The 13,987-nt window shown below is 42.1% G+C and overlaps 1 protein-coding gene and 1 long non-coding RNA gene across 2 annotated transcripts in view; one reads left to right on the top strand and one right to left on the bottom strand.

Moving 5' to 3' along the window:
- The window catches only part of LOC148136295 (uncharacterized), a 328,974-nt gene that overhangs the window by 122,392 nt on the left and 192,595 nt on the right, over positions 1–13,987 (top strand). The window lies entirely within an intron of this gene.
- Positions 1–13,987, bottom strand: part of LOC148136297 (uncharacterized) — a 39,635-nt gene that overhangs the window by 17,081 nt on the left and 8,567 nt on the right. Inside the window, exon 2 of the long non-coding RNA XR_015754638.1 lies at positions 10,586–10,759. This is a non-coding gene — a long non-coding RNA (uncharacterized LOC148136297). The remainder of the gene's footprint in view (positions 1–10,585; positions 10,760–13,987) is intronic.

Raw genomic sequence — 13,987 nt, forward strand, 5'->3', positions numbered from 1 at the left:
TTTGCTGAATTTGCTTTCGCCAAGAATGTGTTTATGGATGAATTAAAATACAAATTACTTTGTCTCTGGTCAATAATATAAAATAGAATGCATCTGCAAATACAATTCTGCAAATGCAAATTCACCTCATTGACTTATGTGTGTGTGTGTGTGAGAGAGAGAGTGTGTATGTGTTGGGGGTTGGGGGAGAGGGACAGAGTGTGAGTGTGTGCATGCTGAGTGGAGTGTGTAGAGATGAAGTGTTCGATAGCCACATTTGATACCCATGAGGATGGCCTCAATGGGATCTGGGGTTCATGTTACACCACAGTTGACTCCACTACACTATATACACACATATACTCACACATACACATACATTCTTATATGCACATACACTCACATTGACCCTTTCACATACATATTCTCTCTCTCAGCCACACACACATACAATCCCCACTTGCACTCCCTCTCACAGGCTTATACTCTGTCACACTCACAGTCTATCAAGCATGCACACACACACTCTCTCCCTTACACACACACTCTCTCCCTTACACACACACATGCATACACATGCATGCACATACACACACGCTCCTCTCTCCCTCACATGCACACACACAAACATTTAAGCCAATGGGCTGAATTTGCATTTGCAGAATTGTATTTGTAGATACAATCTATTTTGCTCAAAAAGCACACAACCTGCAGGCAGTGAATGCAGGCAGTTAATCCATGTAACATTTTATAAGTTCCTACGTTGGAACTAGAACCAGTCTGACTCAAGGATGGAATAGATACAGTCTCTAACTCCACACACTTAATGCGTTGTCTGAGCAGCGATGTCACTTTTTTTTGTAAAACCTTAAGTTATCTTGGGAATATGACTTGAAAGAAATTCTGGGATTTATATATTAATGAATTAAAACCCGCAACCCATTCTAAAAGAAAGACTTAACAGCAATCTAGATTTCTTCAGTTGCATGACACTATGATCTTGTGCTCTAAATTCTGTGTCTTATGAACCTGCCCCATGAGCTACCTAATGAAGGAGAGGTGTTCCGAAAGCTACTACAGGTACACAATCCTTTATCTGAACCCTCAGGACCAGTTGGTTTTTGGAATTCGGAAGTTTTTGCATTTCAAAATAAGTGACTGTTTAATCGTGGAATTTTAAAAAATTGTACTGAACAGCAGTCTCATTGGTGGGTATTACAGGCCCTGAGACAGAATTGACGCCTGCCAGTGCTGGGTCATGCCCCCATGTCACATCTGAGCGATGTGGGTTGAGTGGGTGTGGAGTTGGGTTAACTGTTTGCATGCCAAACAACTTTGTGAATGAGAAAAAACTTCACAAAAGGAATTTTGGATTTGGGAGCTTTTCGGATTTCAGGATTTTGAATAAAGGATTGACTACCTGTACTTCTAAATAAACCTGTTGAACTATAAAAGCAAATTACTGCGGATGCTGGAATCTGAAACCAAAAGAGAAAATGCTGGAAAATCTCAGCAGGTCTAGCAGCATCAAAGCTTTGACAAAGGGTCAGTTAGACTCGAAACGTCAGCTCTTTTCTCTCCTTACAGATGCTGCCAGACCTGCTGAGATTTTCCAGCATTTTCTCTTTTGGCTGTTGAACTATAACTTGGTGTCGTATGATCTGCAATACAAATAGTCCTGAGTTTGTCACACTTTAGAGTTAACACTTGCTTCTTTGGAAGCGGCTGGGAATAAAAAATGGGAAATGTGTGACAGAATCTGGACAACCGACAAAGTCAGAATATTTGTCATTATCATACGAAAAGAAGAGAAATGCCTGCAACTCGAGAAATTGGAATTGTGAGCTCTGTTAGTTACATTAAATATGCTGGGCAAAATCGAGTCGTAATGTCTTAAGTCAAATGTCTCATTCAAGATTTTCTCTATTTAATGGCCCACTTTCTGCATTTTGTACTGTTAATTCTCTGAAATGCACTCAAACTCAATTATTAATCATAGTCACAATATTGCAGATACTAAAGTCAGTTATTTGTTAAAACAGGTATTTTTATTCCTATTAATATTTTTTTATTCCTGTATGTCCATCCTCCTATTCACCTGTCCACTCCACCCCCTTCCATGAACCAATCACAATTACCCCCACCTGCATCCACCTATCACCATCTCACCTGCCCTTCCCCCAGCCATACCCCCCATTTATTTCTAAGCTCCCCTCCCCTTCCCTCCCCAGTCCTAATGAAGGATCCCAGCAAAAAACATCATCGACTTCCCTGCTCCTCCAATGCAGACTGACCTGCTGTGCTTCTCCAGCTCCACATCTGTTGACTTATATTTGTTTATCTCCAGCGGATCATTTAACTTTGGAAACTTTGGACCAAACATATCCACCCAACTGAGAAGATTTTCCCACATACAATCCATCACATTTCCAAGCTACATTCATAGCTCCATTTGTGAACAGATCAGAAATGAGAAATATAATACAAATAAAGCATCACATGGTTTCAAATAAGCTATCATTCTATTTCCCACTGCAGTCAGATATTCCATTGCATTCAGTTCCCCACAACCAATTAAAGTTTATAGTCTGAGTTACTCCTCCTAGGTCACGGGTATTCTGCTGTGAGTGCTCCACATTTACTCCAATACTGTATTTACAGATACCCACAGAAAAGCAAGAATACTGGCTCAGAAGTTCATATCTGAGCAGTTACCCACATTCTGTACAATTCTACAATGACACATCCTCCCAGCAACATGAGGGTCCAGCCTAAGGTTTGTGATCCCCATTCAGTACAATTCCATGATCAGGAATACCTTCACTCAGAGTGATTCCTGGAGATCTGGATCAACAGTACACAACATTCCAATCAATCTCTGGATAATGCAGAGTGTCTGTGAGCTACAGATAGAGTTTCTTTCCTCAGCTGAAGAATTACATCACAGAGTAAGTTTGGAAATGTTAACTGCAGACATTGATCTCATACAGTGGAAACTCGCATTAACCCAGTGATCTGTCCTCACCAATGTCATGACCCCACACATCTACTGACTGATAAAAACCCACAAGATGATCAAAGCCATCTCTGCTGACCCTCACCATTTACTCCATAATAACCTGCTGTACCCATTGATTACCCTGTTTTATCTGGGCGCCCATTTGGAGCGAGCTGCCTAAACAAGATCCACCAACACAATCCCTTTCCATCAAGGAATGGGAAACACCAGGTGTCACTGAGAGGTGGGTTGTTACAAAACCCATCTGACCGATAGCAGGCTGTGAACTACCACAGAGAGAGGGTGGTCTTCCAAAACCCTTTCTAGACCAGCCAGGGCCGGTGCTCAGCCAAACTCCATCAATGTGGCCTCAGTGTAAACCCATTCTGCACTGTATAGGGAAACACACAATGCTGCACATTACTGAGGAGCCTCCGAACTGACAAACTATTCACTTTAAACTCAGTCAGTGAGGACACTATTGTCTGACATCGGGATTTGCCTTGCTAAATGGAAATATAACAATTATCAGTTGTAAATGGAAATAACTATGTTTCAATGCAGTGATTTATGCAATTTAGTTATAACAAAACCTCCCAGGAACACCAACGACAGCAAGGGTGGTGTAGCATACTGTTGTGATTCTTAGCCTTAGAAAATACATTTTGTTCTTTGTGAAACAACCTCCCCCTTCCTGCTGCTGGCAATCTGTCCAAATTGGAGAATCCTCTCAGAATTGGAGATGAGACAGTTCCAGAGACTTTATTTTATATTGTGTTGCATCTCCACTGGGAAACTGTGATTGCACCTTCAGGCTTCTTATAATTTTGAACAATAGCTTTATTTTAATGATGTGATGTCATTGAGATTTAATCTGTAATTGAATATCCCAAAGACTACATTAATCTGATGCTGGTCTCAACCGTTAATTCCAACTTGTCTTCAAACAACAATACTTAAATTATTCCAAGCACTATTAGCCACATCAATATCTCAATACCTTTTGATATCCTTTTCAGTGATGACCTTCATTCTGCTGAGGCTATTCAAACATTCAATACCTCATGTTGGAGAGCTCCTTGAGAGCTGTTCTACTGCACGCTGTTATCCCCCAGCTTTCCTTGTTCATTCAAACTCATTTGGGAAATTCTATCTTGCCTAATACTGTCAAAATTTGCCTTCCTTAACTTTGAGATCAGCTTGATCCTTTTCCACCACTACTTTAAAACTACAAAAAACAAAGACAAAGAAAATTACAGCACAGGAACAGGCCCTTTGGCCCTCCAAGCCTGCGCCGATCCAGGTCCTCTGTCTAAACCTGTTGCCTATTTTCTAAGGATCTGTATCCCTCTACTCCCTGCCCATTCATGTATCTGTCTAGATACATCTTAAATGATGCTACTGTGCCCACCTCTACACCTTCGCTGGCAACTCTTTCCAGGCATCAACCATCCTCTACATAAATAACTTTCCACGCATATCTCCCTTAAACATTTCCCCTCTCACCTTTAACTCGTTATCCCTAGTAAATGAGACCCCCTCTCTGGGAAAAAGCTTCTTGCTAACCACCCTATCTATACCTCTCATGATTTTGTAGACCTCAATCTGATCCCCCCCTTCAACCTGCATCTTTCTAATGAAAATAATCCTAATCTACTCAACCTTCCTTCATCGCAAGTACCCTCCATACCAGGCAACATCCTGGTGAACTTCCTTTGCACACTCTCCAAACCATCCACATGCTTTTGGTAATGTGGCAACCAGAACGGTATGCAGCATTCCAAATGTGGCTGAACCAAAGTCTTACATAACTGTAACATGACTTGCCAACTCTTGTCCTCAATACCCCATCCAATGTAGGAAAGCATACCATATGCCTTCTTGACCACTGTATAGACCTGCATTGCCACCTTCAGGATACAATGTGGGTGGCACGGTGGTTAGCACTGCTGCCTCACAGTGCCGGAGACTCGGGTTCAATTCCCGCCTCAGGCAACTGTCTGTGTGGAGTTCTCCCTGTGTCTGCGTGGGTTTCCTCTGGGTGCTCTGGTTTCCTTCCACAATCCAAAAATGTGCAGGTTAGGTGAATTGACAATGCTAAATTGCCAGTAGTGTTAGGTGAAGGAGTAAATGTAGGGGAATGGGTCTGGGTGGGTTGCTCTTCGGAGGGTCGGTGTGGACTTATTGGGCCAAAGGGCCTGTTTCCGCACTATAAGTAATCTAATGAACACCCTGATCTCTCAGCACATCAATTTTCCCCAGGGCTTTTCCATTCAATGTATAGTTCGCTCTGTAATTGGATTTTCTAAAATGCATCACCTCGCATTTTCCCGGAATGAACTCCATCTGCCATTTCTCTGCCCAACTCTCCAAGCTATCCATATTCTGCTGCATTCTCCGACAGTCCCCTTCACTACCTGCTACTCCACCAATGTTAGTGTCATCTGCAAACTTGCTAATCAGATAATCCATACCTTTCTCCAGATCATTTATGTATATCACAAACAATAGTGGTCCCAACACCGATCCCTGTGGAACACCACTGACCACGGTTCTCCATTTTGAGAAACTTCCTTCCACTACTACTCTATCTCCTGCTGCCCAGCCAATTCTCTATCCATCTAGCTTATACACCCTGGACCACATGCGACCTACCATTGGGAACCTTACCAAATGTCTGACTGAAGTCCATGTATATGACATCTACAGCCCTTTCCTCATCAATCAACTTTGTGACTTCCTCAAGGAATGCTATTAAGTTGGTAAGGCATGACTTCCCCTGCAAAAAGACATGTTGCCTATCACTGATAAGCCCATTTTCTTCCAAATGGGTATATATCTTTTCCCTCAGTATGGCAGGCTCTTTGGTCTATAATTGCGTGGGTAATCCCTGCTACCTTTCTTAAACAAGGGGACAGTATTTGCAATTCTCCAGTTCTCTGGGACCTCACCAATGTTCAAGGATGCTGCAAAGATATTTGTTAAGGCCCCAGTTATTTCCTCTCTCACGTCCCTCAGTAACCTGGGTTAGATCCCATCCAGACCTGGGGACTTGTCCACCTTAATTCCTTTTAGAATACCCAACACGTGCTCCCTCCTTTTGCCAACTTGACCTAGAGTAATCAAGCATCTATTCCTAACCTCAACATCTGTCAAGTCCCTCTACTCGGTGAATACTGACGCAAAGTACCCATTAAGAATCTCACCCATTTTCACTGACACCATGTATAACTTCCCTTCTTTGTCCTTGAGTGGGCCAACCCTTTCTCTAGTTACCCTCTTGCTTCTTATATATGAATAAAAGGCTTCAGGATTTTCCTTAAACTTGTTTGCTAAAGATATCTCATGAGCCCTTTTAGCCCTCTTAATTCCTCATTTCAGATTGGTCCTACCCTCCAGATATTCTTCCAAAGCTTACGTACCTTCCTTATGTACGCTTACGTCGATCTTATGTATGCTTCCTTTTTGCTCTTTGCTAGTCCCACAATTTCACCTGTCATCCATGATTGCCTCATCTTGCCATTTCTATCCTTCATTTTCACATAGACATATCTGTCCGGCTGTCTAATCAACCTCTCTTTAAAAGCCTCCCACATAGCAAAGAGAATTATAATCACTGGCCCCAAAGTGCTGTCCCATTGACTCCTCAGTCACTCGCCCTGCTTTATTTCTCAAGGTCAAAAAGGCTACCTGGTGAAGGAGCAGCGCTCCGATAACACGTACTTCCAAATACCTGTTGGACTATAATCTGGACTTTTAACTTTGTCCACTCCAGTCCAACACTGGCACCTCCATATCATTATTTCCCAAGAGTAGACCAAGTTTTGCTCCTTCTCTAGTTGCTACATCCACAGACTGATTATGAGAATTTTCTTGCACAGAATCTTCACCCAAGCCCTTGATACTATTAAAAGTAATATTAGCAAATTTTCTGGGTGGCAGGGTGAAATGTGAGGAGGATGTTAGGAGAATACAGGGTGACCTGGAAAGGCTGGTGAGTGGATGGATGCATGGCAAATGCAGTTTAATGTGGATAAATGTGTGGTTATCCACTTTGGTGGCAAGAACAAGAAGGCAGATTACTACCTAAATGGAGTCAAGTTAGGTAAAGGGGCAGTACAACGAGATCTAGGTGTTCTTGCACATCAGTCATTGAAAGCAAGCATGCAGGTACAGCAGGCAGTGAAGAAAGCTAATAGCTTGCTGGCCTTCAAAACAAGAGGAATTGAGTATAGAAGCAAAGAGGTCCTTCTGCAGCTGTTCAGGGCCCTGGTGAGACCGCACCTGGAATATTGTGCGCAGTTTTGTTCTCCAAATTTGAGGAAAGACATTATGGCTATTGAGGGAGTCCAGCATAGGTTCATGAGGTCAATTCCCAGAATGGCAGGACTATCTTATGCTGAAAGATTGGAGCAACTGGGCTTGTATACGCTTGAATTTAGAAGGCTGAGAGGGGATCTGATTGAGAAGTATAAGATTATTAAAGAATTGGACACTCTGGAGGCAGGAAGCATGTTTCCACTGATGGGTGAGTCCCGTACCAGAGGACACAGTTTAAAAATAATGGGTAGGCCATTTAGAACAGAGTTAAGGAGAAACTACTTCATCCAGAGAGTGGTGGGTGTGTGGAATGCTCTGCCCCAGAAGGCTGTGGAGGCCAAGTCTCTGGATACTTTCAAGAAAGAGTTGGATAGAGCTCTTAAGGATAGTGAAATCAAGGGTTATGGGGATAAGGCAGGAACAGGATACTGATTGAGGATGATCAGCCACGATTATAGTGAATGGTGGTGCTAGCTTGAAGGACAGAATGGTCTACTTCTGCACCTATTGTCTATTATCTATTGTCTATGGCAGTCGTAGTCTACTTTTGAAAGTTAAAATCCTCTACTCTTACCACCCCATTATTGTTACAGATAACTGTAATCTCCTTACAAATATGCTTTTCAATTTTATGCTGAAATATTTAGGAGTGAAACTACTGTCAGACGCTTTGTTGAATTTGCATTGTAAAACACAAAATTTGATCTAAGGACAAAAATCTGTGAGATTGTGTTTTATCAGTCGATACCTGTACTGTATACGATTATTGCAATCAAGAATTGTTATTAGTAGACACTTTACAATATCAGTATCCGTATTACTCATAAACACTGCACATTATTACTATTATCAGTGAAAATAAACATTGGGGGTTGACTTTGATTCTATTCATATTTCTTTCTATTCTATCCAGGTTATACAATGTTGATCTCACAGATTTTTGGTCGAAAGATTTCTCCACTGCTGTTGTTGTGTACAGTTCAGTCACCACAATACCAGAAGGATGTGGATGCTTTGGAGAGGGTACAGAAAAGATTTACCAGAATGTTGGCTGGCCTGGGGGATTTTAGTGATGAAGAAAGGTTAGATAGACTGAATTTGTTTTCAGTGGAATGCAGGAAGTGACCTGATAGAAGTTTATAAGATTGTGAATGGCATGGGTAGAATGGAAAGTATGAGCCTTTTTTCCAGGGTGGAGGTGCCAATTATTCAGAGAGACAGGTCCCAGGTGTCAGTGGGGGTGTGTTTAAAAGAGATGTGTGAGGCATGTTTTTCACGTGAAGTGTAGTGAGTGACAGGAACACGCTGCCAGAGGTGGTATTGGAAGCAGACACAATAGCAGCATTTTAGAAGCACCTGTATCAACACATGAATAGGAAGAGAATAGAGGGATATTTGATCCTGTAAGTGAAGACAGTTTTAGGATAGAAGGGCAAAATGTATCAGCACAGGCATTGAGGACTGAATGGCCTGTACCTGTGCTGTATTGCTCTTTGTTCTTTGCTGGTACAAACCAGTCACTGAAAGTTCTGGATTTGAGATCAAATTCATTCACAGACAAATTTGTCCCCACTGTCTCCTGCCTCATACATAAGACCATAAGACATAGGAGTGGAAGTAAGGCCATTCGGCCCATCAAGTCCACTCCGCCATTCAAGCATGGCTGATGGGCATTTCAACTCCACTTACCTGCATTCTCCCCATAGCCCTTAATTCCTTGTGACATCAAGAACTTATCAATCTCTGCCTTGAAGACATTTAGCGTCCACTGCACTCTGCGCAATGAATTCCACAGGCCCACCACTCTCTGGCTGAAGAAATGTCTCCGCATTTATGTTCTGAATTTAGCCCCTCTAATTCTAAGGCTGTGTCCACGGGTCCTAGTCTCCTCGCCTAACGGAAATAATTTCCTAGCGTCCACCCTTTCCAAGCCATGTATTATCTTGTAAGTTTCTATTAGATCTCCCCTTAATCTTCTAAAGTCCAATGAATACAATCCCAGGATCCTCAGCCGTCCCTCGTAAGTTAGACCTACCTACCATTCCAGGGATCATCCGTGTGAATCTCCGCTGGACACGCTCCAGTGCCAGTATGTCCCTCCTGAGGTGTGGGGACCAAAGCTGGACACAGTACTCCAAATGGGGCCGAACCAGAGCTTCATAAAGTCTCAGTAGCACATCGCTGCTTTTATATTCCAACCCTCTTGAGATAAATGACAACATTGCATTCGCTTTCTTAATCACGGACTCAACCTGCATGTTTACCTTTAGAGAATCCTCGATTAGCACTCCCAGATCCCTTTGTACTTTGGCTTTACGAATTTTCTCACCGTTTAGAAAGTAGTCCATGCTGTGTTCTTTTTTCCAAAGTGCAACACCTCACATTTGCTCACATTGAATTCCATCAACCATTTCCTGGACCACTCTCCCAAACTGTCTAGGTCCTTCTGCAGCCTCCTCACTTCCTCAGTACTACCTGCCTGTCCACCTAACTTTGTATCATCGGCAAACTTCGCTAGAATGCCCCCAGTCCCTTCATCCAGATCATTAATATATAACGTGAACAGCTGTGGCCCCAACACTGAACCCTGCGGGACACTGCTTGTCACTGGCTGCCATTTCGAAAAAGAACCTTTTATCCCAACTCTCTGCCTTCTGTCAGACAGTCAATCCTCAATCCATACCAGTAGCTCACCTCGAACACCATGGGCCCTCACCTTCCTCAGCAGCCTCCCGTGTGGCCCCTTATCAAAGGCCTTTTGGAAGTCTAGATAGACCACATCCACTGGGTTTCCCCGGTCTAACCTACTTGTCACCTCTTCAAAGAATTCCAACAGGTTTGTCAGGCATGACCTCCCCTTACTAAATCCATGTTGACTTGTTCTAATCCGAACCTGCTCTTCCAAGAATTTAGAAATCTCATCCTTAATGATGGATTCTAGAATTTTACCAACAACCGAGGTTAGGCTAATTGGCCTATAATTTTCCATCTTTTGTCTTGATCCTTTCTTGAACAAGGGGGTTACAACAGCGATCTTCCAATCATCTGGGACTTTCCCTGACTCCAGGGACTTTTGAAAGATCTCAACCAACGCCTCCGCTATTTCCTCAGCCACCTCCCTCAGAACTCTAGGATGTAGCCCATCGGGGCCAGGAGATTTATCAATGTCATACATGTCAGCAAGGTTGGAAAAGATTGGGTTAGTGTCTGTCTTTTTGCTAATATAAAATATAATGTGATCCAGTCTCTTTTATCGGTAACATATGTCAAGGATTATTAAAATATTACCTCCGTTTTATTTATGGTTGTGTTCAATCTGTTTATTTCCTGTTTTCTCTTCAATCTGTTTCCGACTGTTTGGAAATCAGTTCAGCCCAAAGGGACAGAGACAATTGGAGTCAGCACAGGAACCTACAGCTGCACTGACTGTATCCGTGGGTGAATGTTTCAGACTCTTCAGGGCTAGAACAAAAAAGAGAAGAACAACTTTCACGTTGTTGGGGTGGCAATGATATAAGGGGTTAGAATAGAGAGAGTGCAGGATTAAAACTACACGACACATGGCTATAGGTCAACAGGAGCAGGGAAGAAAAGTCACAATGAAAAACCCATGTGTGTCTCCCCCATTGAGAAACAGCTGGGGCTTGTGTTCAGTTGAAAATGAATCGATATTTGATGTAAAGCTAGGAGATTGCAAGGTTTAAGTTGGTGTCTCGGAGAGAAAAGATAGACAAAGGCCACAATACAACATGGTATTTATGTTTCCTAATGGATAACATAATATGGAGGTGCTGGTGATGGACTGGGGTGGACACAGTTAAAAATCCTACCCCACAAGCTACCTGATGAAGGAGCAGCTCTCTGAAAGCTAGTACTTTTAAATGAACCTGTTAGACTATAACCTGATGTTGTGTGATTTTTAATTCAATGGATAACGTGGGAGAGCTTGGACATAGGTTCGAAGAAATAACTTGAAACCCGTTTAAATCAGCTGACAGATCCTCAGAAGACTTTAATCCTCGGTTCAAAGTCCTGATGTCAGGGCTTGGGTTTGCACCATCTAACCAATTAGAACATCACGTGTCACCTATTAACAGTTAATTTAGAAATTAGTTAATTATGCAGTTAGCAGTACAATATAATTTGATTCAGTTAAATATGTTAACCTTTTATTATCTTCAGGGAGCATTTATTCAACTCGGATGGTTTATCCTGCTGAACTGTAATAAAGTTGTGTCTTCCTCAAGGATGTCTGAACTCTAGCAATTAGTGCTGAAAATGTGTTGCTGGAAAAGCACAGCAGGTCAGGCAGCATCCAAGGAACAGGAGAATCGACGTTTCGGGCATAAGCCCTTATGTCCGAAACATCGATTTTCCTGTTCCTTGGATGCTGCCTGACGTGCTGTGCTTTTCCAGCAACACATTTTCAGCTCTGATCTCCAGCATCTGCAGTCCTCACTTTCTCCTCAAGCAGTCAGTCCCAAACACTAAATTAGAACAAGGCTATTGATTGTATGTTTTCTGCTCAAAATCATGCATGTAACTATATTTTGTCTATAAAAGTCACAACTAAATCTATATCACCTGTCTCTTATGGAAAACATGTACAGTCACCAGTAGAGGGGGAATCATGTGTTTGTCTGTGTGAGAGGGCTGGATATTCAGAATCTCGCAGAGGGAGATTGCTGTTGGTGGTGTACGTTCTGTAATTGACACTGTCCTGAGTGTTAACATCTTTAACACAAATTGTGTCAAGCAACTATTTCCCAACATTGACTGTAGATGAACTATTGACGAAAAATGGAACAGCCTTGTAACATTCAGTTACAAATTCCTAGGAATGAAGTACCTTTGTTTCATGCATGTATGTTCAATTCATCATACATTTCTGTTAATTTTTAAAAACATTTTGTCCATTTGTATAATTGCTTTATGTTAAATTGTAGAATGTATTTAGCATAATTTGTATAATCTCAAACTCATTAAACATGCTGATTAAAGTTACCTTTCCTCCTATGGTTATTTCATGACAACTGCATAGCTTATACAAGTATAATTAGTCCATTCAGTCAATTTGTATTCTTAGTAAGTCAAGTGCCTCATCTGGCGAGTCATCATCCAGAGGAGCAGCATCTGATAGATACTAGATTTCAGCATGGAAGTTTGGGCATGGAGGTACTGGGGTAGGCAAGGGTCGATTAACCAGATTCCTCTTTTGCTTAGGCAAAATACAATATAAGGTCCGCTTCAGACAATGTACATTCCTAAGATGAGACAAAGGACTATCAATACGTTCCATATGATCCACCCATATAGCGACCATAGCCAGCAACTAACACTCCATCCACATGAATCGGATAACGGTGGGGCAGGTACCTTCCCTGTGTCTTGACCCGATTTATTGATAACATCTGTGTTGTCCAAATGTTTTTCGAGAAATCATTGAAGTAGGTGCCACATTGCGGGCCAATGACTGAATAAGCACCTCCTTTAGCAAGGAGGAAATCTAGCACGAGCTGATTCTGAAGCATCATCATCCGGGTCCCCTGTAACTCTTTGTTCACCAGCTTCAGAGCATGGGCAGTCGAGTTGGCAAGTTTTTCTATGTCATATGCCAGGTCACTTATCTGATCTAGGGCCATCTCAACACACCAGCCAGGAATAAGACCTCCCAGCAACCTGGACCACCAGGCTTGTTGATGGAAGAAGTTGTGTAAGTTTTGTTTGTCCTTTACTTTTTGTTGCATACTGATTCACATGTTGGTGGGTGTTCCATTCATCATCTATTTCAGACATTTCATGGTGGAGGGTAAAATGTGGTAACGTGTGTACTATGGCACAACTTCCATACCAGTCATTGGGTAAATATGAGTAGGCTTGTTTTCACATAGTCAATGAAGGCTAAAAGGAGTTCCAAGGGTGCGCTTCTGTGAGTGAATGAGGAGTCCACTCAGAGCGAGAGCTGAATCTTATAAACAGTGAGTGCTACCAAATGTTATGTTCAGTTGTCCAAGGGTATTAACGGATGGAGAACAGGGGTATGATCAGTGTCTTTGATAATATTTTTACATAGTTTTCGTTTCACTTGCCCCATATTGAGGGTACCAGAAGGTCTTTCAGTGCACCATTTTAACAGCAGACCAACGTTAATATTGAATCCTTGAGGTTTGCACACTTTATACAGTGACGCGCTTCTTCTACCGAATGGGTGTTTCCATCACAAATGAGGGACTGCATAAGTGGATGAGTCCTATTTACACACTGTACATCAGAATGATAGAAGAGTGAGTAGATAACACATGGATCAGGAGGTTTAGTTTAAATAAAGAAACCATTAGTAACAGGAGGAGGATTGGGAGGGCATAGTATTTTTGGTCTTGGTTCATCTTTCCAGCTTGTCTTGTCAATTACTGTAGTTACTGAATACAGGAAATGTGTAAAGGTATTGCTGTCGGTGGCGTTAGGTTGGATAGGAGAGGATTCCAGATGGTCCGTCTCATTTCGGTACTGTGTGCTCAATATTGCAATCTGTACAGTTCAGTTTGAGAGGGGAACAGACAAACATTTCAAAGTGTTATACAGAGCAGATGAGTTTATGGAATTATGCCAATTCATGATGACTGGCATAGAACTGTTGTGAGGATGACAATAAGGTCGAGAGTGATATTTACTTACACAATGTGAGTAGTT

The sequence above is a fragment of the Chiloscyllium plagiosum genome, unplaced genomic scaffold, assembly GCF_037043375.1.
Source record: "Chiloscyllium plagiosum isolate Xiang-an unplaced genomic scaffold, Cpla_swu_hap1 HiC_scaffold_46, whole genome shotgun sequence".
In the NCBI taxonomy this organism is placed as follows: Eukaryota; Metazoa; Chordata; class Chondrichthyes; order Orectolobiformes; family Hemiscylliidae; genus Chiloscyllium; species Chiloscyllium plagiosum.